This window comes from Silene latifolia, unplaced genomic scaffold (genome assembly GCF_048544455.1).
Source record: "Silene latifolia isolate original U9 population unplaced genomic scaffold, ASM4854445v1 scaffold_75, whole genome shotgun sequence".
Taxonomy (NCBI): domain Eukaryota; kingdom Viridiplantae; phylum Streptophyta; class Magnoliopsida; order Caryophyllales; family Caryophyllaceae; genus Silene; species Silene latifolia.
This window is the reverse complement of record NW_027413661.1, coordinates 697,015-724,060: the sequence shown is the minus strand read 5'-3', so window position 1 is coordinate 724,060 and position 27,046 is coordinate 697,015. Positions and strand designations below refer to the sequence as shown.

The following is a 27,046-nucleotide window of genomic DNA, read 5'->3' as shown; positions in this document are numbered from 1 at the left end:
GCTCATTACAAAAAGATAAGGGGAGAGAGGGTCCCCTTGTCTTATTCCACTCATTCCCTTAAAAAACCCATGAGTTGTGCCATACAACTTGAAATATTATTAATTGTTAAGAGTAACACCTTGGGTATATGCTTTTGGGAGAGGTTCTAATTTGAACCTTGTTCATCCGTTATAAGGAAAGCTCATGATCTAACAAGAAGGAGATCTTGTTGGTGCCCAAATGGCCGAAATAAGATGGTGAGAAATAGATTTTTCTATCTCTTTTATTAAAGTTTGCATGCATAAGATCTAGCTTTTATTTTATGACTAAATAATTTTGAACATATATGAATATGTAAATTAATGAGATTAATAATTTCTAACAAGCGGTATCATGAGCCTTAGGTTGTTTGCATGCAAATCGGTTTATAGGTTTTCCGAGTTATATGATTAACATACAAAACTAATTAATTTGGTTTTATAAAGATAAACCTTAAAATAACCTTGCGTGTTAAACGTTTCTGGTCCTAAGTGATTTTTAGGACATTTTGGTTTATTTATGGATTTTATTGTTCATTTCATATAATATTGGCATTAAAATGTGATTTTTATGATAAGAATGTCATTTTTGGACGAAAAATAGCTAAACTTCGAATTTTTCAGTGGTTTTTGGATATGTTTTCAAATATAATATCTACTGATGGCCTGTAAATTTTCATGATAAAATGAGTTGTTTTTCTCGAAATATGGATTTTTTAAGTTAAAATCGTATTTAAATGGGTAAATAGGTTAATATGAGTTATATTTCGAATCTGGTCATGGAAATTTAGTATGTTGTCATATGCAATTTTACAAGATGTGTGTAAAATATTTGGCTATAATGAAGTGTTTATGCATGATTTATGAATTTTTGATGAAAAATCACATAAATAGTGACTATAATTAGTAATAATGCTAAAACATACTTCATGACTAAAGAAAAAACGTCACATGTTTCATTTTATCATATATTTCAGATCTAAAAGTGAAAAGTTAATGAATAAAATTTTTCTCATATTTTTATGGTCATAATTGTTAAAACCGATAAACCGCAACATTGTTTTTCTCGATAAATTTTCGAAATTTTTAACCTAAGTTTTTGAACATTATGAGTGTCATGGTATTTTTCCAGAATGTTCATGAGTTTAAATTTCAAATTTTGAAATTATTTGAACTTTTTATGATTTAATTTGAGGTTTATAACATAAATTTTGTATTTTTTGGTCCATTTATGAACAAAATTAAGAAATCTAGGTTAATTATTGTCAAAATGTTAGTGGGGACTAATTTCGAGTCCTAAGATATTTAGGGTAACTAACTTGTACATAAATATGAATTTATGTAATTATTGTGATTTTTAAAAGGTTAAATCACGCAAATCCGTAAAAACCCATTAATATACGATATTGGCTCTTTAAAGGTTATTTAGCATAAAATCGAGCATGTTCATACATATTATAATGCTGCATTTTATTTATGATTGTCATATTTTAATTTTATGTAATTTTTGAATTATGTAATTTTTACTTAGTATGGCTTTAGTTTTTAATTGGTATTACCCGAAATGTATGGGAATATCGATTCGGTTGTAATTATTGTGATCTCGTATCACCGTTTTGTAATTTAATAGATTTATTATTATTTTAATTACAAATGTATAATAGGAAATTATGTAATTCATTTTCTAATTTAATTATTCCGGAGTTCCTTGAAGACGATGCTGTTCGAGAAAGCGGTCCATCAAGACGGTGTTACCTTGAAGTTCGTGCCAAGACTGAAGTTCAAGGGACCAAAGGAGTTGGTTTCCGAATTTGTAATAGTTTATTAGATTTACTATTTTAGGAAGGCCATACTAGGATTTTATCTTTATGCTTTGCATTTTTTTATATGTTGCATGCATCGCTAAATCGCCATAACTAAACATGCATTTTAAATCGAGTTTATCGACCGTGTCAATTACACTTATCGTAGTTCACCGCTTTAGTTCACTTAAAACGTGATAGATAATAAATTGACATGACCTCTCGCTAAAATAAACAATTGAGACTTAGCCTTACCAAAAAGTAGAAACCATGAAAACCTTTTTCGTGAGGGAGTGCGCTCGGCCACACCGGGGTACAAACCTTGTTACGTAGGGGAAGTGGGTGATAAATGTCTATCCACCGAATTCATGTTGATAAGGGATGAATCGGCTACCCCGTGCCCAAGTTAATGTGAATTTGGATCATGGACACATCTATTTGAAATTTGGATTGAGCTCAACGGAAGTATTCGTGATCGTAGTCGCATGTGGTCCGGGCTATAGATAAATATTAGAGTAATTTTATCGACCGAGAGTTCTAAAAGTAAAATCGATTAAAGAGTTAATCCACCGAGTTATATTGATAAGGGATGAATCGGCTACCCCGTGCCCAAGTTAATATGAATTTGGGTCTCAGAATCATTTATCATAGTTGGGTAGAGGTCACTATGTAAATGCTATACTTGTTAAATTATTTACAAGTATTATTATAACGATAAATGTTTTGTTTTCATTATTCCGTTATCATATTGTTCTATTTCTTTTACCTCAATTTATATACGATATCATTTCGATTTTAGTTCAAATCTCCATTAAAACATCGTAACTAAAGACAAAATTTGAATTTTCTTCTAAAACCTCGTAATATCCATTGAAAGGATCTCTTGTGAAGAGTATAGATAAAAGTTATTCGTGATCAAAAGGGTTTTTGATTTTTGACTAACATATCTACTTTATAATGAATTGTTTCTCATGTCCTTAATTGAGTTAAGTACTTTGAAACGTTACATCATTTTGGTAACTAGATTTGTTGGAAATCAAAATTGACCAAAATACCGCAACCACTTCAATGAAAGTTTTAAGACTAAACAAACGAATGAAGAGTAGTCTTCATGAATTTCAATTTTGCTTCTCTTAGCAAAGACTCATTGAAATGAATGGGAACATTCTCTTAAACCGTTAAGAAAAGGGCGAGGTTTAAAGAAGTAAAATTAGAATGGAATTGACACAAGGTAATGTTAAAGGTAAAGTTATTGAGAATAACGATACTAAACCTATGAATCCCGACCGATAAAGTTTCCATTGTCTTAATTGTTGGACGCTAGAAAAGAAACTACCCCAAATTATTGAAGAATCAACAAGTTAGTTGTGGGACATCTAATGGGACCTTTTTCTTTAAATGTTTATTCGATTAATATAAATTTTGCTAGTACTACTTCGTCAATATTAGAAACCGGTGGTGGTTTTCATCATTGTATTTGATACATAGAATGATTAGAATATGACGACTAGCAACAATGATGTCGAGAGATAGAGTCATTGTGTACTCAATCTAGTTTTTGGTTTATATTTATACCTTAATTATGACTATTAAGTGAATAAACTCTAAATAAGAATATAATTTTGTTAAGATACATAAGAGGTTCACTTTTGTGACCCTATACACCATGATTTGATGTATGGCTAGCCCATTATCAAGGTGATTATATTCTAAACCAAACTAGAATGATATATCATGTAGATGATGCAAGACTCAAATTGGTAACCCAAGATTAAACCTTAAATTCTAGAATGATGAACGCAAAGAGTTATCGAGTACTCTTGGAACCATTAGATTATAAATCTTATGATATATGCGTATCTTGTATTCAAAGCAAGAGGTCTCGTGCTTTTTGGTTGAAAAGGAGATCGAGAATGTAAATAATTGATACAGAATAGGTTGATCATTTACTTTTACCAACGATTTAAGTTGACACTAATGTGTTCACTTAATAAGGTAAATAAAGAAATCTTTGAAGAAGTTCAAAGAGTTCAAAGAATCATGATTTAGTCTTGATGGGATTATCAAAGTGAAGACTTTGATATAAGCCAAAGGAAATGTGATATAGTATCACAAATTAATCTCTCTTAGCACGCATTATGGGATAATGTGTGGTTGGATAAAGAAATCAAACGCTATTCGATATGGTTTGGACTTCAATCAAGTTACTTTGAGTTACTTGATCCTTTTGGGGATTTTATCATTTTGTCTAAATTATTTTTCCACTAAATCTAAAACGAATCAGATGAGATATGAAATGGTAGGGTACCATGTTTGTAAGTTTTCAAAAGAAAAAAATGCTCAATTTTCCTTACTATAATCACGAGTACAACGGGTTTGTGGCTCGCGAAGTTGTCTTTCTAAAATACAAGTTTATTTCTAGAAGACAGAGTGGGAGAAATTATTCAAGAGCCACAAAGAATGTTATGTCGCAAATTCAAGAGCCACAAAGAATGTTATGTCGCAAGAAACTGGTCTTTCTTGACTACATGAGACGTTTTGTGTAAGACATTGTTTATTCAAAACCTAGGAGGTTAAAGTCATCACTTGTTGAAGATGATGAATTAGTGTTACTTTTAGAAAGTAAAGAGCTTGCAACTTACAAAGAAATTGTTTGATTCAAGTTAATTACTTCTGGAAAGTAATTAACATATGACTTACATGAGAGTGTTTAAGTCACAACTTAATACAAGGCTTAGAGCCATGAAAATCCGAAATAAATTCCAAGCGAATTGTTAGATATCAAAGTTTATTGGTGGCAAAGGGTTTTGCACTAGTTGAAATGCTTAAGTCTATTTGGATCTTCTTAGGGATTGTGTTTCATTATGATGATATACATTTAGCAAGTGAATCTAAAATCCACTTCTTCAATTAGAAGGAATGTATTCAATACATGTCTTGAGTTTTGTTGATTCTTGCAATCCTAAGATAATATGAAACTTAAGAGAGGGTCTTAAGTAGGACATCAATGAGTTGGAATCAATGTTTTGATCATGTTATAAAAATTTTCTCGATAAGTCGAGAAGTTGTGTTTATACATGGAGTTTAGTGGGAGTTACGGTAATTTTAATTAGTCTAATATATGGATGACATGTTGATCATTGGGAATGATTTAAGACTTGGAGTAATATAATACATCTTTTATATCCGGATTTATGGAGATAAATCTACATGATATTAGCATCAAATAAGAAGTCTTATGTTGATAAGATTCATGATTAGTTCAATCGAGTTGAACATATTTGATTGATTCCATTTGCTTCCGCTGCCGGATCAATTAAATGAGTAATGATGTACAACACTTCATATACTTTGAGTATGATGAATTGTTTCAAAATCGAATTTAAGTAATAGTTACCAAGTAGCCATATAGATTATTCTTAAGTGCTTGAGGAAGCATTAAGGATGGAAAGTTAAGTGTTTTTGATGCAATTAACTAATTTGTGTAAGGGTGTTACACGAATGACAATTGAGATTGTGAAAGGTTTCAGAAAAAACCATATTCAAAACACGTGAAGATGGTTAAGGAACCATTGTGGCTGTGTTATTTAAGAAATAGATTTGCTAGAATCGTTCTAGGCAATAAAGAACAATGAGAGATATGTACAACGGAAATTGAGTACACTTGCAATCATGAGATGTGCGAGAGGGATGGGTCCCGCACACTGTGAAAACAGTGGGAGCTATTCTAAGGCTAGAGAGCTTATGTCTAGATTGGATTTAGACACGTACTCAGAAAGTTTTGTAATGCAAATGTATACATTACAAAGGAAAACGAGTATGTAATAAGGTTGAGTAAGGTACAAGAAGTTGATAAAACCTACTAACCAAAGCCTTCTCATGGGCTTAACATGATGAGTCATGTCATATCAATTGGATTGAGATGAACAACTACATACATGATCAAATTGGATTACAAAAATATGAAGAAGTAATCAGGTATTGACTATTCATATGTGATAATCACATTTGTCGTTCGAGTTTTTAAATCTGAAAACTCCTTTTATACTTTGTTACATCCAAACGGGTTGTAGAGACAATATTGAACCCCGTTAAAGTGAACCCGGATTAACATGCTATTTGCCCATAGTCACTTGTATGAGGTGACGTCTCGAAGAGACTAGAGTGTGATGCGATTGATGGCAAGTTCAAGTGCCATAGAGTCATGTGAGATGACTAATCGATCACATAGGCAGACTGTTAGGAACACTTTGTCGGGCCATATGACCGCTTATAGAGTTCTGGCAAATTTATAAAGCCTAGTCATGGCGAGAGCTACTATAGTATTCTAATGAGTCGATTCTTTTGACTAAAGACTTTTCGCCTAAGATGGCACAGTTTCAGATTAACTTTGATTTATGTTACTACAACCTTCGTAAGTGGGGTCAAATGGGCATATTTTGGGTTATGATGGCTGTGGCTAGTCGAAGGGAATAGTGCGATAGGAATTGTCCACCCCCTTGTCAGGGTTAAAACAATATCTCAGGGCCACTCGAGGAGTAATGAACTAGAAATGTGTGGCCACGCTCGGAAGGTATCTATGGTAGATGACTCCGGTCAATCATTTATTCTCCAGATCGAGGAAACCACTCTCGATATGATCACTTGCAAGTACGACCTAAAAAACACCTTGCAGTGAGTGGGAGATAGTAATAGGACAAGAGAATTCGTGACGCACACTTGTTGAGGACAAGTGGGAGATTGTTGGAATAAGTGTCCTCCAACAATAATGCGATCACAACTGTCGATCATGATGATCATATGTTTAAATATCATTTTTAAGAATACATGTGGGATGTAATATTTTACAGTCAACTGGTCCACACATATCGGTAATGATTGGCTGACTAGAGTTTGACATTACTGTCGTGCGACGGTGGTGATCAGTTGATCCCCTTAGGTCATACCTAAAGGGTGACGCTCTTAATTGATTATTTAGTTAATCGTATGTCAATACGAGTTAATTAAATTGCTTAAAATTGACGGGTGATTTTTTGAGTAAAGTTAACGTGTCTTATGTTAATTTGATTAAATGAGATACGGTCTAAGTAATCGAATTGTTTTATTACTTAGATAAAATTATTGTTTACGAAACAATTGAAATTGAAATTGAATGAATAATTTATTATAAATACAAGACGTTGTAATTTATAATTTGATAAACCGTTTTGGCACAAGTAATTACGAATTACTAGTCGATTTTGTGCATGACATATTTTATGAGTATGTTGATTTTTAATATGTTAAAAATACATTACAATTTCATATGTCAATTAACATGTCACATATGTTACAATTGACAAATGACAAAAATAAAATGGACCATCTATTATATGTTAAATGGGCCGAAAATATGGAGGGAGTATAAGGTTTATATTGTGTTCTTATTTTAAGTGGAAAACATAATGATTATGCCTAATGTATACCCATGCATGCCTAGTCTTGTCTTGAGAAGAACACAAGACCATGCATTGGGCTCTCCTTCCCCCTCCAACCGGTTTTCTACATAGAAAAGACAAGGGCTTTTCTTTTATTATTCACTTCTTCAATACATAATTTTCTAGTATAAGAAAATTGATCATTCTCTACATTTTTATGAGACATTTTTAGAAAAAAGAAAAACCACAAAAACTCTCTTCTCTAAACCGAAATAGAGGAGAATAAAATAAATATTTTGGGTCAATTTTAAGCTAGATTAATAATATTACTATTTCATAATATTATTAATTATTAAGAGTAACACCTTGGGTATATGCTTTTGGGAGAGGTTCTAATTTGAACCTTGTTCATCCATTATAAGGAAATCTCAAGAACTAACAAGAAGGAGATCTTGTTGGTGCCCAAATGGCCGAAATAAGATGGTGAGAAATAGATTTTTCCATCTCTTTTATTAAAGTTTGCATGCATAAAATCTAGCTTTTATTTTATGACTAAATAAATTTGAACATATATGAATATGTAAATTAATGAGATTAATAATTTCTAACATAAACCTCCTACCATCTCGGATTTTTGATTTGCGACAGCTTTTTCAGGACACTTTTCTAAGGCATAATCGTCGTTATAACATCAACAATCAATCAAACACATGACACCTCCTAGTACATGAAATTCTGATGAAACCTAGTTGGCCAACTCCTGGAAAGATAACGTTGCTTGACTGATGTGACCATAATTTAAGCACATTTAGTCCCCGAATTAGCCTTGTTCCCATGCTTTTTAGTGCATATTTGGGTCATTTATTGTCTTTAGTCCTTTGTTTTGCATATTCTTTGAGGTTTTGTGTCCTTGGTAGGAAAGGGGTGCAAACCTTGCGTTTTCATGGCAAAATAGAGCTAAATTGATTGAATTCAATGACCAAGCATCAAAGAGAAGACAAGATAGAAGGCCTTTGTACATACTATAGTAGATGGGCAATGATGAGAAAAGATCCTTGCATCCCCAAGAAAATCCTCAAGGATTCTATGAAGAAAAAGGAAGAAAAGAAGAAAGAAAGAAGCTGTAAGACAATCCGAGCGGATTGCCCACAATCCGCCCGTCCAAGAGGAGCAATCCGAGGGTCTTCCCCAGCTGGACGACCGTCCAGAACCCCAACAATCCGCCCGTCCACCACCACAATCCGCTCGTCCAGAACCTTCCCAATCCGCCCGTCCCGTGCCCTGGACGCTCGGATTGTGTGTCAGCTATTTCGTCTTCTACATGATTCAAGGAAGGTTGCGCATATTTTTCCAAAGACCGGCGAAAAGGAGACCGAAGTCTCTCTGGTGACCGGCGATTCCTCAAGGACTTAATCGTCATTTAAGCCCTTAGTTAACCCTAATTTATGTACCTAATCCCCACTATAAATACCCCATTAGTCTAATTAGATTAGCATGTTCTTCTTAGCAATCATTAGTGTAGTTAATATCAATCAAATCTCTCTTTAATCTTATAATCAACATTTAATCAAGTCTTAATACAAATTTCATTTCCTTAATCTCTCTTTTGTTCATCCTTTATTTTGGGTAATTGAAGATTATTTTGGTTATTATTGGGATATTGACAACCTTCCAATCAAGCATCAAGTACTTCTAATATTCTTTGCTTTATTATTGGAATCATTAGTAGGTATAATTCTCTTAATCCCTTTTTAATTATTGATAATCATTTTCATTTATTCATCATGTTTTACTTTGTTGGTATGATTGACAACCTTGCTAGCATGTTTAACATGATAATGAGTGAGTAGTTTCCTTAGCTAGGGTTAATCGGTAATTAGGGGAAACCAACATGGGGAATGATTCATGCTTAATTTAATATGTTTTCATAGATTATTTGCTTTCTTGTTGTGATCTCAACTTATGCACATGTTATGTTTGATGAAATGCGAGCCTATGAATCCTCGCATTTTTTACCCATCACCTATCTTTTCAATGAGACTTGTAAGACATAAACCAACTCGAGTCTCATTAGACCATGCATATAGTTGAGTAGGGAAGATTAAGTCGACTTGTAGGTGTTGTACAATCTAATCGATTCGGCTCCGGGACCCAAACTTTATTAGGATTGTAAGATATAAACCAACTCGATCCATCACAACAATAATTGCTTGCTTATAATTTGAGAATATGTTTGTATGATCAATTCACATGAATCCCCTATGACCCCATGACACCCTAGTGCCTTTTATCAATTGTTTACATCTCTTTTTAATCATCTTGCTTGTTTACTTTTGTTGCTTTTTAGTTTAGTGATCTTCTACTTCAAACCCCATATTGTGACACCCCTAGACACCGCTAGTTGCAATTGAAAATCTCATCTCAATTCCCGTCCCTTGGGATCCGACCTTTACATGCCTCTTTACTAATTTTAGAGTTGTTTGTAGAGTAATAAATTGTGTTTTGGTCTAGGTGCTACTAACGACAAGTACCGAAAACTAAACCTCCTAAGGGGACACGACCAAAAATGGCGTCGTTGCCGGGGACGGTGTTAACTTGATTTAGATTTTCTTAAATTGTCATTAGTTGTGTCTTTCTTTGCCTTGGGGAAGTAAAACTCCTCAAGGTTTGTTCTAATTATTTGCGAGTTGTTTGATATTTTGCATGTCTAGAAGATCACAAGGTAACTTGTTACCCTTTGATCACGAAATTGAAAGGACTTTGACAAACAATAGAAGACTTGCTAGAAGAACTTTGAGAGGTATTGGTGAGGTTGTAGATATTCAACCAAACACTATTGAGTTCATCAACCCTTTTGCAAGAGAAGGTGAGGAGAACCCAATAGAAAATCCAACACAAACTCAACCCACAATGCCTAAATTTTAATCACATTCCGTACCCACCAAGGAGAACCTACCCAATGGTACTCCCACACCACAACATTTAACCGGAAATTTTATTGCCAAATCCGCATTTATCCAATTAGTCGAAAGAAGCCAATTTGGGGGGATGCCTAGTGAAGACCCTCATTCTCATATGGAGACTTTTTGTGACAATTGTGATGCGATTTCTCAAACCGGTGTAACTCAAGACCAAATTCGATGGGTCTTATTTCCTTTTTCTCTAATTGGCACCGCAAAACAATGGTTGAAAGGCCTTGATAAGGCTACTCTCGGAATTGATTCTTGGAAGAAGTTGGCTCTGGCTTTCTACAAAAAGTTCAATCCACCGGAAAAGACTAACATGCTAAGAGCTCAAATTACGGGCTTTAAGCAAAGAGATGAAGAATCTTTGTATGAAGCTTGGGAGCGATTCAAGGGAATTTGTCGCTCATGTCCTCACCATGGGCTTAGCGAGTGGTTCTTGGTACAACAATTTTGGAATGGTCTTTATGAAGACTCAAGAAACATTCTCAACATGGGATCAAATGGAATGTTCACCGAAGTTGACAACAATCAAACTTGGAACAAGATTGAGGAAATGGCGGTCCATAACTCACAATATAGTAGACCTCGCAAGGCTACTAGAGGAGGAAAGCATGAAGTGGACTCCCTTACTCAATTGGGTGCTCAACTTAGTGCTCACATTGATACCATCAACATGAAGTTTGAAAAAGCTATGGCTAGACTTGAAGAAGCCTCAAAATCACCAAAGCATCATGTTCATGCCATGACGGCATCTTCATCAATCCCAAGTGGGATATCTGAGAATTGTGGAACTTTGGGACATGACCAAAGTGAATGTAGGGGAACAAATGAACAAGTGAATGCTTTTCAAGCATACAAGAGTGGTACCCCTTATTCCAATTATTACAATGAAAACACCAAATTCCACCCAAATCTCTCAAACAAAAGCCAAAATGTTCAAAACCCTCAACCAACATACACCCCGCCTCCCATGAGAAACCAACATCAAAGACCCTTTTACAACCAAAACCAAGGTTACCAAAATCAAACTCCATACAATCAACAAAATGACCAACGTTTTGATGTTCAAAAAGCGGTCCTCCAAATGCAAAAAAATCAACAAGAGTTTTTCACTCAAATGTAAAAATATAGTCAAGCAAAGGAAATCACCATCAACAACATCCTAGCTCACACCAAAATGTTGGAAACCCAATTGACTCAACTAGCATCTTCAAGCTCACAAAGACAAAAGGGGCAATTACCACCTCAAAGTAATCCCCCAAGACATGAGACGGTTAGTACCATTCACTTGAGAAGTGGTACGAGGTATGAAGCACCAAAGAAGCAAGTTGAGGATGAAGTTGTGGAAGCTAGTGACAAAGAAGAAGTTGTGCAAAACTCCAAGGATGGAGAACCATCAAAAGGGGAATTTTCAAAGAAAAGTGAAGACAAGGCCAAGGAGAAGGAGCCCATTGTGATTAGACTTCCTTTTCCCAGTCATCAAGCCAAGACCAAATTTCATGACCAACTTTGAAAATTTATGGAGATTGTGAAGAATTTGGAAGTCTCGATTCCTTTCACGGAATTAATCAATCACGTGCCGGCCTATGCAAAATACATGAAAGACATCCTTACAAAGAATAAGTCGATCCGGAAGCTTGAGACCATCGCCTTCACTAAGGTGAGTAGTGCAATCCTTCAAGGGAGTTCACCTCCAAAACTTAAAGATCCGGGAAGCTTCTCAATACCGTGTACCATTGGCGACACCACGATCAACAAAGCCTTATGTGATCTAGGGGCTAGTGTGAGTGTTATGCCATACTCGGTAAGTAAAAGGTTAGGGATGGGAGAGCTTAAATGCACCAATATCACACTCCAAATGGCCGATAGATCGACGAAGACACCACTAGGGATATGGGAAGATGTTCCCGTAAGAGTTGGGAAATTTTTCATCCCGGTGGACTTTGTCATTGTTGACATGGAAGAAGACTCAAATATTCCAATCATTCTAGGAAGACCTTTCTTGCACACCGTGGGTGCAGTGATAGATGTGAAGAATGGAGAGCTCACTCTAGAAGTGGGAGATGAGAGCATACTTTCAATCTTGACAAGACCATGAGAGCTCCTCGTTTGCATGAACCATGTTTTATGGTTGATCATTATAGCCGGAAGGATGATAGGAAGAAGTCGGAATTCCAATGGAAGAAGAAAGTTGATGATGCTCCATTCAAAGATCAAGTGAATTGTAACAAAGAGAGCTTGAAAAGCTCACCAAAGTCAAGCAATGAAGAGGATGGCCTCATTGGCCAAGACAAGAAAGTGGGAGAGTTGTCTCTATCAACTCAAGAGATCTTTAGTGACCAAGTAGATGAAGTTTGTGGTCTTTGGGACGATGAGTTTGAGGGGATTTTCAATCCCTATATTGGTAATGCTATCTATCAAGACCAACATGAAGGACAACAAGTGCAAAGATCTATTGAGGATCTTTATCATGACAATGAACAAGCTTTTGACTACTTTTTCAAGGTGTTGAGTAACATCAACAACACCTTGGACATGCCCCCATGACATCTCACTAAGGATGAGAGTTTGGTGGAGTCCTCTCCAAACCACCATTTGTAAATATTTCTAACTCCCTAACTTGCATTTTAATTCTTACATTGCATTTTTTTTGGTCATCTTCGAATTTTTATGCCTTGATCAAGATATTTATCATTTTTGAGAGAAGTGAGGGAGGGACTAATGATTTTATTGATGTGTAGTGCTTTAACTTAGTGTGGGGATAACAATTGCCCAGGCTATTCATGCCTTTGTAGTGCCCCTACAATGAAGAACACGCGATTTGAAGAATGAAAAATGACACGGGATATGCAAGTGCACGGATGGAACTGAATCCGGGTAGACCAGGTGGAATCCGAGCGTCCTGAAGGGGAATCCGCTCGTCTTATGGGAATCAGGGCGTCTGTTGCAAAATCCGTCCGTCCAAATGAGCTGCAAAATTGAAAATTTGGGACTGTTAGAGAATCCGAGCGTCCCAGCAGAGAAGACGCCCGTCTGAAAGAATCCGGTCGTCTTTGCAGAAAAACGCCCATCTTTTTGCCAGTGCAGAATAAGAAAACTCCCTGTAACAGAATCCGCTCGTCTTTAAAGGAATCCGCTCGTCCTGGAACTGAAGAATCCGCTCGTCTTCGCTGAAAGACGCTCGTCTTTAGGCGAGAATTCCTGAACCTAGACTGAGCAGAATCCGAGCGTCCCGAAGGGAATCCGCTCGTCTTCCCCCTGCAGTTTCGAAATTTTGGGTGTTTTTAAATACCCCTTCCCACATTCATTCATTCATTCTTACATTCAAAACACTACCCAATAACCCCAAAACCCTCATTCTCTCCACCACCAAAAACAAGATTTCCTCAACCAAATTCAACAAAATCACATTCAAACTTCCTTACAACAACAATGAATCACTGCTTTTACAACAATAATCAATCCAAGTACCAAAATCTTCAACCTTTGAGTCGATTTTTGAAATACAAAGGCAAATCCTTTTATCTTAAAATCGATTTGGGTATAATTGGAAATTGAAGATTTTCAATCTTTTCTTGCTATAATCATCAATGGCAAGAACAAAAGGGTCAACAAAGGCACTTAAGGCAAAGGCACTCTCAAAAAGGCAACAATGCCTTCAAGCAAAGAAAGCTTCAATGGCTATGGTGGTTGCTAGTGCAAACTTGGAAGTTCAACAACAACAAAATCCTCCCTTGGAAGCAACAACATCAACAACTCCGGAAATTGCTCAATTATCAAACTATCCGGAGGTAATTTTCATTTCTAACTTCCATAGGGATACATTTGCCAAGTATGCTAAGAAAGCCATTCTACCCACCAAATTCATATGTGAAGATGCCTTGAACAAATTGGGTGTCCTTGAACAAACAAAAGCCTTCTTTGAAGCCATGGGGTTGGGAAAATTGTTCACTACAAGAGAATTGACATACCCCTCCCTTACCTTGGAATTCTTAAGTTCATTGAAAGTGACCAAGGTAGAGACTAGAACATACATCGAGTTTCGCCTTGCCAATGTGAATAGGCGCATCACCATTGATGTTTAGAGTAAAGCATTAGGTCTTAGTGATACACCTTATTACTATAAGATGCCCGAAAAATATGACCCCGCTCCTCTTTGGGAGGCGATTTCCGGGAAGAAATTTGAGAACTTTCATGGTTGTCGCGTTATATTAGTCCACCATCCGGGCATTAGAGTGTGGCACAAGGTCATCGGGAATACTATCATTGCAAGAAAAGACACTAACCACTTTACCAAGCTCGATTGTGTTCTACTTGAGTCGGCCTTAAATGTCGGAAGGGAATTCACCAAGCCTTACAATTCTCTAAGGCTTTTGGTGGAAATATGGCTCAATGTTGATTGTGGAAAGGAAGGCACCGCTTTTATCGTAAATGGAGGTCTAGTTACTCTCTTGGCCAAGTACTTTGATCCAAATTTCAACAAGGATAACAAGTATGTGGTGTGCAAAGTGGGTCATCTCATTGACATGGATGCCATGATTAACAAGTACAAGTGGGTCAAGCATAATCCTCTTGACACCAAATATGGGTAGCTCAGCAATGATGCTAGATCTTTTACTTTGCCTTCCAAGATATGCCGTTTGAGTGTCCATCGAACAAACTACCTTCTTCCACTCTCAAAGGAAGCCGAATACATCATCCGTCAACAAAGGGGTGAAATTGAAAAGCCCTCCTCCTCCATTGTCACACCACCATATCCATTCAAATATCAAGAGTTCAAACCCGAAGGTGTTGAAGTGGGCAATGACTACATGACTCTACTTATGTAAGAGATGCACAAACAAGCTTATAAGGATCGGGAAGATGCATACTTGGCCCAATATCCACCCCTCCTTCATTTAGCTAGGCAAGGACTACTTGATCCTTCATGTCCTTTGCCTAGTTGGGCGGATAAGGAAGTTTTCTTTCCAAGTGCATCTAGGGGTGAAAGACCGGGTGACGATGAGGTTGTTGATGATGAGGGTATTGTTAAAGAGGTAAATGAAGGAGAAGAGGCTAATGAAGATGATGAAGGAAGTGATGAAGAAAGTAAGCAAGGAAGTGAAGAGGGGAGTGGAGATGAGTCCACTTCTATGGAGGAAAATGATGACAATGATGATATGGTGGAAGACTAGCAAGCTTTGGAGGCTCCTACCCTCTTGAGGTTTGTCTACTTCTTTCTTTGTTTTATTTATTTTATCTTGATCATGGTTGGAGAGTCCTAGCAACATGAGGACTAACACCTCGGCCCCATTGAGGTGTTCTTTTATTGTTCCCATTGAAAAATCCAAAATGACAATTAGTTTCATGCATTGCATCTTGTGTGCATGAACTACCCCCAAATTTAAGACATTAGAAATAATGTCTATTTTGGTTTGGGGAAGTAAATGCATACGCAACGGGAGGTAATCTAAATTACGCTCTCCGTCATAAACAAAAACCCATGCATCATGTAGTGTAGATTAGTATAGCTTGCATTTAGTATAGAATTCATGCATCATACTTGCATAATTTCCTATCATATTGGCCATTGAGGACAATGCCCATATTAGTGTGGGGATGGGAAATTCTAACTTAACTTTTATTCAAAAAAATCCAAAAATTTCGAAAATCCAAAAAAAAATGAAAAATTGAAAAACCAAAAACAAGTTCATTTCCTTTGTAGTGTAGTCATGTATATATTGTGTTTGTTCTATCCTTGTTCACATTGATCGACTACGCCACATCCGAGACATGAGGATATTGATGCGATCCCGCTAAGTGTTCACAAATTAAGATGTGGTCGTTGGTCACGGTCGAATCAAAACACAATTTATAGCTCCACAAGCAACTCTACAATTAGTAAAGAGGCAAGTAAAGGTCGGATCCCAAGGGACGGGAGTTGAAATGAGATTTCTATTGTAACTAGTGGTGTCTAAGGGGTGTCACAAATTGGGTTGATGTAGAAGGTTACTAAACTAGAATAACAATGAAAATAAACAAGCAAGATGAATAAAAAGGGGTGCAAACAATTGATTAAAGGCACTAGGGTGTCATGGGATCATAGGGGAATCATGGGATATGATCATACAAACATGTTCTCAAATTATAAGCAAGCAATTATTGTTGTGATGGATTGAGTTGGGTTATATCTTACAATCCTAGGAAAGTTTGGGTCCCGGAGCCGAATCGATTAGATTGTACAACACCTACAAGTCGACTTAATCTTCCCTACTCAACAACATGCATGGTCTAATGAGACTCGAGTTGGGTTATGTCTTACAAGTCTCATTGAAAAGATAGAAGATGATAGTAAATGCAAGGATTCATAGGCTTAGCATTTCATCAAATATAACATGTGCATGAGTTGAGATCAAAACAAGCAAGCAAATAAAACATGAAAGCATATTAATTTAAGCATGAATCATTCCCCATGTTGGTTTCCCCTAATCACCCATTAACCCTAGCTAAGAGACTACTCACTCATTATCATGTTGATCATGCTAGCAAGGTTGTCAATCATACCAACAATATGAAACATGATGAATAAAAGAAAGTAATTAACAATAATTAAAAAGGGATTAAGAGATTATACCTACTAATGATTCCAATAATAAAGCAAGAATAATAGAAGTACTTGAATGCTAGATTGAGAGGTTGTCAATCTCCCAATAATAACCCAAATAATCTTCAATTACCCAAAATAAAGGATGAACAAGAGAGAGATTAAAGAACTAAAACTTGGATTAAAACTTGATTAATACTTGATTACAATATTGAAGAGAGATTTGATTGATATTAACTACACTAATTATTGATAAGAAGAACATGCTCCTCTAATTAGACTAATGAGGTATTTATAGTGAAAATTAGGGAGGATGCATTAGGGTTAACTAAGGGCTAAACTAGTAATTACACTTTTAAGTTGAGCAAGGAGGACCCGGTATTTTTCGAGAGAAGGGCTTCTCTTTTCGTAGCTTGAAGAAGACAATCCGTCTTTGTGCGGAATCCGGGCGGAATAAGGTCGGGACGGACGGATTTGGGCGGTGGAATCCGAGCGGATTCGAGGGAATCCGGGCGGATTGTTGAGGGGAATCCGAGCGGATTCAGGCGTGGGGCGCTTCGGATTGTGCGGGCTGACGGACGGATTGTTGACAATCCGCTCGGATTGTCAGTCAGCATAGTAACTTCTTCTTTTCTTCCCTTTTCTTCATAAATTCCTTGGGAATTTCCTTGGGGACTCAAGGATCTTTCCTCAACATTGCTCTTCTACTATGATATGTACAAAGGCCTTCTAATCTTTTCTCTCCTTGATGCTTGGTCATTGAATTCGATCAATTTAGTCTCGTTTTGCCATGAAAATGCAAGATTCTTACTCCTTTCCTACCAAGGGATCAAAATCTCAAAGAATATGCAAAACAAAGAACTAAAGATAAGAAATGACCCAAATAAGCACTAAAAAGCATGGAAACAAGGCTAATTCGGGGGCTAAATATGCGCCAATTATGGTCACATCAAATATCCCCAAACCGAACCTTTGCTCGTCCCGAGTAAAGAGGTGACAAAGACTAGGACCAATACTAACCTATCCTAATAATATAGCCGATATGAGACAATTAGCGGGTCTCACTCCGCCCCTTCAACTCACAACAAGACAACCATGAGGTAGGATGCCTTCTTGCAAGGCAAGGTGGGTCTTGCCAAAATGGCGACACATCCAAACATTAAGCACACAAAAACACATAATGGATGCATCTTCAAAAGAATAGCCACTCCCTCATCAAGTGGCGGAAATTATCTACAAGGGAAGCAATTCAAGGGTACACAATCCTTCATAGATGCAATTTGTCCAAACTACTAAGCCTAGAAGGATACCAATAAATCACCTCCATGTTGTGTCAAGCTAGGGTACCTTTGTCCTCAATCGTTAAATGCTTTTGTCAAGAGTAGACTCCCTATGGTGTTAGAAACACTGGAGGATCGCGGAATTCCCCCTCTTGCCTAGACAAGAAGAAGGGTCGTCCCCTCTCTACCATGCACAAAAATGGATATGATGGATAAAGGGATCAATAAATATTTGAGTTTCACTTTGGGAGTTTGCTTTTGTTTTTGTTTTTCCCCCCAATTTCTTGTGGCATTTGACATTTGAGAACACTTTCTTTGCCATTTCTTTTTGATTTTTGGCATTTCAATACTGGACAACTTTTTTTGCATTTCTTTTTGAACATTTTCAAAGTCACCCCAATTAGTAACGAGGGTGCCTTGTATTTGAAGCTTAGGAGTTCTATTTTTGCTCCTCTTTTCATTTGATGCATTTTTGCAAACTTTTTTTCACTTTTCATTTCTTTGAACTCAAATTGATTTCTTTTTGTGCCCATTCCCTTTTGTTGACAAAATGTATGGTAGAACATGTATGAATGATGGTTGCATGGTTTCAAGGGTCACCTTGTAATAAACGGTAGCCAAGGAGTTATCACACCACAAGGTACTCTTGACTAGGCCTTAAACCATGGGTCAACGGATACTAGCATGACACATCCTAGGGTGTTTTACAAGCATTCTAACAAGCAAAGTCTTAAGAACAAAAGGCATCTACTAGGGCCTATATACACTTGTCAAGCTTCCCAAGTAGACGGTTTCGCAAAATTTTTCTAACATGCAACTACATGCCATGATGCAACTAGCATATAAACATCCTAATGCAAATGATTCTACCAACTAATATGACAAACAATCTAAATGCAAGTCCTAGATTCACATTATTTTTACCGCATCAATCAAAATAAAGCCACATAGTCATTAACATAAAGAGGAAAAAGGAGATTGGAAAGATCATACCATGCGGTCTTCAATATCCTCATCTCTCGGATGTGGCGTAGTCAATCAATGTGAACAAGGATAAACAAACACAATATATACAAGACAATATATACAAAGGAAATGAACTTGTTTTTGGGTTTTCAATTTTTTCAATTTTTATGATTTTTGAAATTTTTCAATTTTTATGGGTTTTTGAATAAGAGTTAAATGTTAGAATTCCCATCCCCACACTAATATGGGCATTGTCCTCAATGGCCAAAATGATGGAAATTATGCAAAGATGATGCATGATTTCTATACTAAATGCAATTCTATACTAAGCTATGCTACATGATGCATGGTTTTTGTTATGACGGAGAGGATAATTTAGATTACCTCCCGTTGCGTATGCATTAACTTCCCCAAACCGAGTGAGACACTATTGCTAATGTCCAAGGATGGGTATAGTTCATGCACACACTATGCTATGCATGAAACTAATTTGTCATTTTGGATTTTACAAATGGGAACAATAAAATAAGAACACCTCAATGGTACCGAGGTGTGAGTCCTTTGATGGGGCTAGGACTACTCCAACAATGATCAAAATGAAATAAAATACAAAGAGAGAAATAGACAAACCATGGGAGAGTAGGAGTCTCCAAGGCTTGCTAGTCTTCCATCATGCTATCATCATCATCACTTCCCTCATGAGAAGTGGTCACATTGCCACTTTCCTTGTCATTTGCTTCTTCACTTTCTTCCTCATCTTTATCTTCATCATCTTCACCATCTCTTTCTCCATCTTCACTTGCATCTTCCTCAATATTATCATCAACTTCTTCATCATTTCCAACAACCTCATTGTCACCCACGACGCCCCTAGATGCACCCGGAAATAAGACTTCTCTATCCGCCCAACTAGGCAAAGGACAAGATGGATCAAGGAGTCCTTGCCTAGCTAAATGTAGGAGGGGAGGATATTGAGCCAAATAAGCATTTTTCCGATCTTCATAGGCTTGCTTGTGCATTGCTTGCATGAGAAGAGTCACATAATCATTCCCAATTTCAATTCCTTCCGGCTTGAACTCTTCATACTCAAAGGGGTAAGGTGGTATGACAATGGAAGAGGAGGGCATTTCAAGATCACCCTTTTGTTGTTGAATGATGTACTCGGCTTCTTCGGAAAGGGGAAGTAGATAATTGGTCCGGTGGACGCTTAGACGACAAATCTTCGAGGGCAAGGTGAACGATCTAGCTTCACTAGTTAGCCATCCATACTTAGTGTCAAGGGGGTTTTGGGCAACCCACTTGAACTTGTGAATCATGGTATGCATATCAACAAGATGGCCACCTTCTTTTGCTTTGTACTTGCTATCCTTATTGAAGTTAGGATCAAAGTGCTTAGCTAGGACCGTGACTAGGCCGCCATTGACAATAACGGTCGTGCCCTTTTTCCCACTATCGATGTTGAGCCATCTATCTACCAAGAGCCTCAAAGAATTGTAAGGCTTGGTATGAATTCTTCCAATATTCAAAGCCGATTCAAGGAGAATAAAATCAAGTCTTGTGAAATGATTGGTGTCTTTCCTAGCAATTATGGTATTTCCCACAACCTTGTGCCATACTCTTATGCCCGGATGATGGACCAAAAGAGCACGACATGCATGAAAATCCTCAAATTTCTTCCCGGAGATTGCCTCCCAAAGAGGCTCGGGGTCATACTTTCCATAATGCTTAAGATAACGCGATTCATCACTAAGACCCAAAATTTCACCCAATTCCTTAAAGGTAATGCGTCTACTAACATTAGCTAGACGAAACTCGAGATTTTCTCTATTCTCAACTTTGGTGACTTTCAAAGAACTTAAAAATTCCAAGGTAAGGGAGGGGTATGTCAATTCCCTTGTTTCAAACAATTTCTTTAACCCCATGGCTTTGAAAAAGGCTTTTGTTTGTTCAAGAACACCCAATTTTTGTAAGGTATCTTCACATATGAATTTGGTGGATTGTAATGACTTCATAGCAAACTTGACAAAGGTATTTCTATGGGTATCGGAAATAAAAGTTACCTCCGGATAATGCAAAAGTTGATTAATTACCGGAGTAGAAGGTGTTGATGCTCCCATAGAAGGTTGTTGTTGTTGTTGCACTTCCAAGTTTGGTGTTGCTACCACCATAGCCAAAGCTTTCTTTGTTTGAAGAGCCTTTTGCCTTTGTGAGAGTGCCTTAGCCTTTGGTGCCTTTATTGCTCCCTTAGTCCTTGCCATTGATGAACTAACCAAGAAAAGAATGAAAAATCTTCAATTTGTAGTATGCCCAAATCGATTTGAAGGTGAAAGGCTTTGCCTTTATGAAAACAAAAATCGACTCAAAGGTTGAAGATTTTGTTCTTGGTTTTGATTTTTGTTGAAGAAGGAGTGATTAATTTATTGTTGGAAGGATGGTTTGATTTGATTTTGTTGAATGTTGTTGAGGGTTTTTGTTTTTGTGATGGAGAGGATGAGGGTTTTGATGTTGTGGGTAGTGTTTATGAATGAATGAATGAATGAATGAAGGTGGGAGGGTTTTAAAAGAAACCGAAATTTTCAAATCATAGGGGCAATCCGTGCGGATTCTCGCTTCTTCTACCTTTGCAAAAACTGCCGCCTAAAGACGGGCGGATTACGTAGAATCGCTCGGATTCTTTTGTTAAGGGACGGGCGGATTTCTTCAAAGACGGACGGATTTCTGTCCAGAGAAATTTGCTTGTTTTCCTCAGTTGCAAAGACGGACGTCTTTCTCCCTGGACGGACGGATTTTTCAAGACGGGCGGATTTTTAGAAATCCGCTCGGATTCTTTAACAGTCAAGAAATTTTCAAAACTCAGCGCAGTTCAGGACGGGCGTCTTTTCTACAGGACGCTCGGATTGCATAAGACGGGCGGATTCTTGGGAATCCGCTCGGATTCTTCCCCTATGTACACGGATTCAGTTCCACCCGTGCACAGCGCATTCCCTTTATCATTCTTCCATTCTTTCTTCAAGTCTTGTGTTCTTCATTGTGGGGGCACTACTAAGGCATGGATAGCCTAGGCAATTGCCATCCCCACACTAAGGTAAAGCACTACACATCAATTGAAATTGTTAGTCCCTCCCTCACTTCTCTCTTACATGACAATTATTTTGATCAAAGTAAATAAAAATCCAAAGATGACAAAAATGCAATACAAGAATTGAAATGTAAGTTAGGGAGTTTGAAATATTTACAAGTGGTGGTTTAGGGAGGACTCCACCAAACTCTCATTCTTGATGAGATGTCAAGGGGGCATGTTCAAGGTGTTGTTGATGTTGCTCAACACCTTGAAGAAGTAATCAAAGGCTTGTTCATTATCATGGTAGAGGTTCTCAATGGACCGTGGCCCTTGTTGTTGATCATGATCGATGGCATGTCCAATGTAGGGATTAAAAATCCCTTCAAATTCGTCGTCCCAAAGACCACAAACTTCATTGAGTTGATCATTGAAAATCTCTTGCTTAGATGGAGACAACTCTCCCAATTTCTTCTCTTGGCCAATGAGGCCATCCTCTTCTTCCTTGGTTGATTTTGATGAGTTTTGCAAGCTCTCTTTGTCACAATTCACTTGCTCTTTGAATGGAGCATCTTCAATTTTCTTCTTCCATTGGAGTTCCGATTTATTCTTCTCATCTTTTCGGCTATAATGATCAATCATGAAACATGGCTCATGCAAACGAGGAGCTCTCATGGTCTTGTCAAGATTAAAAGTTATGCTTTTATCTCCCACTTCTAGAGTGAGCTCTCCATGTTTCACATCAATCACCGCACCCGCGGTGTGTAGGAAAGGTCTTCCTAGGATGATTGGAATGTTGGAATCTTCCTCCATATCAACAATGACAAAGTCCACCGGGATGAAAAACTTCCCAATTCGCACGGGGACATCTTCCCATATCCCTAACGGTGTCTTCGTCGATCTATCGGCCATTTGGAGTGTGATGCTGGTGCATTTAAGCTCTCCCATCCCCAACCTTTTACTTACCGAGTATGGCATGACACTCACACTAGCCCCTAGATCACATAAGGCTTTGTTGATCGTCGTGTCGCCAATGGTACACGGTATTGAGAAGCTTCCCGGATCCTTTAACTTTGGAGGTGAACTCCCTTGAAGTATTGCACTACTCACCTTAGTGAAGGCGATAGTCTCAAGTTTCCGGATCGACTTCTTCTTTGTGAGGATATCTTTCATGTACTTCGCATAGGCCGGAACGTGATTGATTAATTCCGTGAAAGGAATTGAGACTTCTAAATTCTTCACAATTTCCATGAACTTTCCAAGTTGATCATCAAATTTGGGCTTGGCTTGACGACTTGGAAAAGGAAGTCTAATCACAATGGGCTCCTTCTCCTTGGCCTTGTCTTCATTTTTCTTTGAACTTTCTTCTTTTGATGATTCTCCATCTTTGGAGTTTTGCACAATTTCTTCCTTTTCACTAGCTTCCACAACTTCATCCTCAACTTGCTTCTTCGGTGCTTCATACCTTGTACCACTTCTCAAGTGAATGGCACTAACTGTTTCATGTCTAGGGGGATTACTTTGAGGTGGTAATTGCCCCTTTTGTCTTTGTGAGCTTGAAGATGCTAGTTGAGTCAATTGGGTTTCCAACATCTTGGTGTGAGCTAGAATGTTGTTGATGGTGGTTTCTTTTGCTTGGCTATCTTTTTGCATTTGAGTGAAAAATTCTTGTTGGTTCTTTTGCATTTGGAGGACCGCTTTTTGGACATCAAAACCTTGGTCATTTTGGTGATTGTATGGATTTTGATTTTGGTAACCTTGGTTTTGATTGTAAAAGGGTCTTTGATTTTGGTTTCTCATGGGTGGTGGAGTGTATGTTGTTTGAGGGTTTTGAACATTTTGGCTTTTGTATGAGAGATTTGGATGGAATTTGGTGTTTTCATTGTAAAAGTTGGAATAAGGGGTACCACTCTTGTATGCTTGGAAAGCATTCACTTGTTCATTTGTTCCCCTACATTCACCTTGGTCATGTCCCAAAGTTCCACAATTCTCACATATCCCACTTGGGATTGATGAGGATGCCGTCATGGCATTAACATGATGCTTCGATGATTTTGAGTTTTCCTCAAGTCTAGCCATAGCTTGTTCAAACTTCAAGTTGATTGTGTCAATGTGAGCACTAAGTTGAGCACCCAATTGAGTAACGGAGTCCACTTCATGCTTTCCTCCTCTAGTAGCCTTGCGAGGTCTACTATATTGTGAGTTATGGACCGCCATTTCCTCAATCTTGTTCCATGTTTGATTGTCATCAACTTCGGTGAACATTCCATTTGATCCCATATTGAGAATGTTCCTAGAATCTTCATATAAACCATTCCAAAATTGTTGCACCAAAAACCATTCGCTAAGTCCATGGTGAGGACATGAGCGACAAATACCTTTAAACCGCTCCCAAGCTTCATACAAAGACTCTTCATCCCTTTGCTTAAAACCCGTAATTTGAGCTCTTAGCATGTTGGTCTTTTCCGGTGGGTAGAATTTTTTGTAGAAAGCTAGAGCCAACTTCTTCCAAGAATCTATTCCAAGGGTGGCCTTATCAAGGCCCTTCAACCATTGCTTTGCGGTGCCGATTAAGGAAAAAGGAAATAAGACCCATCTAATTTGGTCTTGAGTCACGCCCGTTTGAGAGATAGCATCACAATAATCGCAAAAGGTTTCCATATGAGAATGAGGGTCCTCACTAGGCATCCCCCCAAATTGGCTCCTCTCAACTAGTTGGATGAAGGCGGACTTGGCAATAAAATTTCCGGTGAGATGTTGCGGTGTAGGAGTACCATTTGGTAGATTCTCCTCGGTGGGTACGGAGTGTGACGAGAATTTTGGCATTGTAGGTGGATTTTGTGGCGTATTGTGTAATGGGTTTTCTTCTCCTTCTATTGCGAAAGGATTGACAAACTCACTAGTGGGTTGAACAACTTCACCAACACCTCTCAAATTCCTCCTAACAAGTCTCCTATTGTTCGTCAAGGTTCTTTCGATTTCACGGTCAAAAGGTAACAAATCACCTTGTAACCTTCTAGACATGCAAAATATCAAACAACTCAAAAACAATTAGAACAAACCTTGAGGAGTTTTACTTCCTATCATATTGGCCATTGAGGACAATGCCCATATTAGTGTGGGGATGGGAAATTCTAACTTAACTTTTATTCAAAAAAATCCAAAAATTTCGAAAATCCAAAAAAATTGAAAAATTGAAAAACCAAAAACAAGTTCATTTCCTTTGTAGTGTAGTTATGTATATATTGTTGTATATATTGTGTTTGTTCTATCCTTGTTCACATTGATCGACTACGCCACATCCGAGACATGAGGATATTGATGCGATCCCGCTAAGTGTTCACAAATTAAGATGTGGTCGTTGGTCACGGTCGAATCAAAACACAATTTATAGCTCCACAAGCAACTCTACAATTAGTAAAGAGGCAAGTAAAGGTCGGATCCCAAGGGACGGGAGTTGAAATGAGATTTCTATTGTAACTAGTGGTGTCTAAGGGGTGTCACAAATTGGGTTGATGTAGAAGGTTACTAAACTAGAATAACAATGAAAATAAACAAGCAAGATGAATAAAAAGGGGTGCAAACAATTGATTAAAGGCACTAGGGTGTCATGGGATCATAGGGGAATCATGGGATATGATCATACAAACATGTTCTCAAATTATAAGCAAGCAATTATTGTTGTGATGGATTGAGTTGGGTTATATCTTACAATCCTAGGAAAGTTTGGGTCCCGGAGCCGAATCGATTAGATTGTACAACACCTACAAGTCGACTTAATCTTCCCTACTCAACAACATGCATGGTCTAATGAGACTCGAGTTGGGTTATGTCTTACAAGTCTCATTGAAAAGATAGAAGATGATAGTAAATGCAAGGATTCATAGGCTTAGCATTTCATCAAATATAACATGTGCATGAGTTGCGATCAAAACAAGCAAGCAAATAAAACATGAAAGCATATTAATTTAAGCATGAATCATTCCCCATGTTGGTTTCCCTAATCACCCATTAACCCTAGCTAAGAGACTACTCACTCATTATCATGTTGATCATGCTAGCAAGGTTGTCAATCATACCAACAATATGAAACATGATGAATAAATGAAAGTAATTAACAATAATTAAAAAGGGATTAAGAGATTATACCTACTAATGATTCCAATAATAAAGCAAGAATAATAGAAGTACTTGAATGCTAGATTGAGAGGTTGTCAATCTCCCAATAATAACCCAAATAATCTTCAATTACCCAAAATAAAGGATGAACAAGAGAGAGATTAAAGAACTAAAACTTGGATTAAAACTTGATTAATACTTGATTACAATATTGAAGAGAGATTTGATTGATATTAACTACACTAATTATTGATAAGAAGAACATGCTCCTCTAATTAGACTAATGGGGTATTTATAGTGAAAATTAGGGAGGATGCATTAGGGTTAACTAAGGGCTAAACTAGTAATTACACTTTTTAAGTTGAGCAAGGAGGACCCGGTATTTTCCGAGAGAAGGGCTTCTCTTTCGTAGCTTGAAGAAGACAATCCGTCTTTGTGAATCCGGCGGAATAAGGTCGGGACGGACGGATTTGGGCGGTGGAATCCGAGCGGATTCTGAGGAATCCGGGCGGATTGTTGAGGGGGAATCCGAGCGGATTCAGGCGTGGGACGCTCGGATTGTGCGGTATCGACGACGGATTGTTGACAATCCGCTTCGGATTGTCAACAAAGATAGTAATTTCTTCTTTTCTTCCCTTTTCTTCATAAATTCCTTGGGGATTTCCTTGGGGACTCAAGGATCTTTCCTCAACATTGCTCTTCTACTATGATATGTACAAAGGCCTTCTAATCTTGTCTCTCCTTGATGCTTGGTCATTGAATTCGATCAATTTAGTCTCATTTTGCCATGAAAATGCAAGATTCTTACTCCTTTCCTACCAAGGGATCAAAATCTCA

At 37.5% G+C, this 27,046-nt stretch overlaps 2 non-coding genes across 2 annotated transcripts; one reads left to right on the top strand and one right to left on the bottom strand.

The window, feature by feature from the left end:
• Nucleotides 1–10,519: 10,519 nt before the first annotated feature.
• Nucleotides 10,520–10,626, bottom strand: LOC141640305 (small nucleolar RNA R71). Its single transcript, XR_012542937.1, has one exon. It is a non-coding gene; the product is annotated as a small nucleolar RNA R71 (small nucleolar RNA).
• A 13,811-nt stretch (nt 10,627–24,437) lies between these two features.
• LOC141640307 (small nucleolar RNA R71) lies at nt 24,438–24,544 on the top strand. Its single transcript, XR_012542939.1, has one exon. It is a non-coding gene; the product is annotated as a small nucleolar RNA R71 (small nucleolar RNA).
• Nucleotides 24,545–27,046: the final 2,502 nt, after the last annotated feature.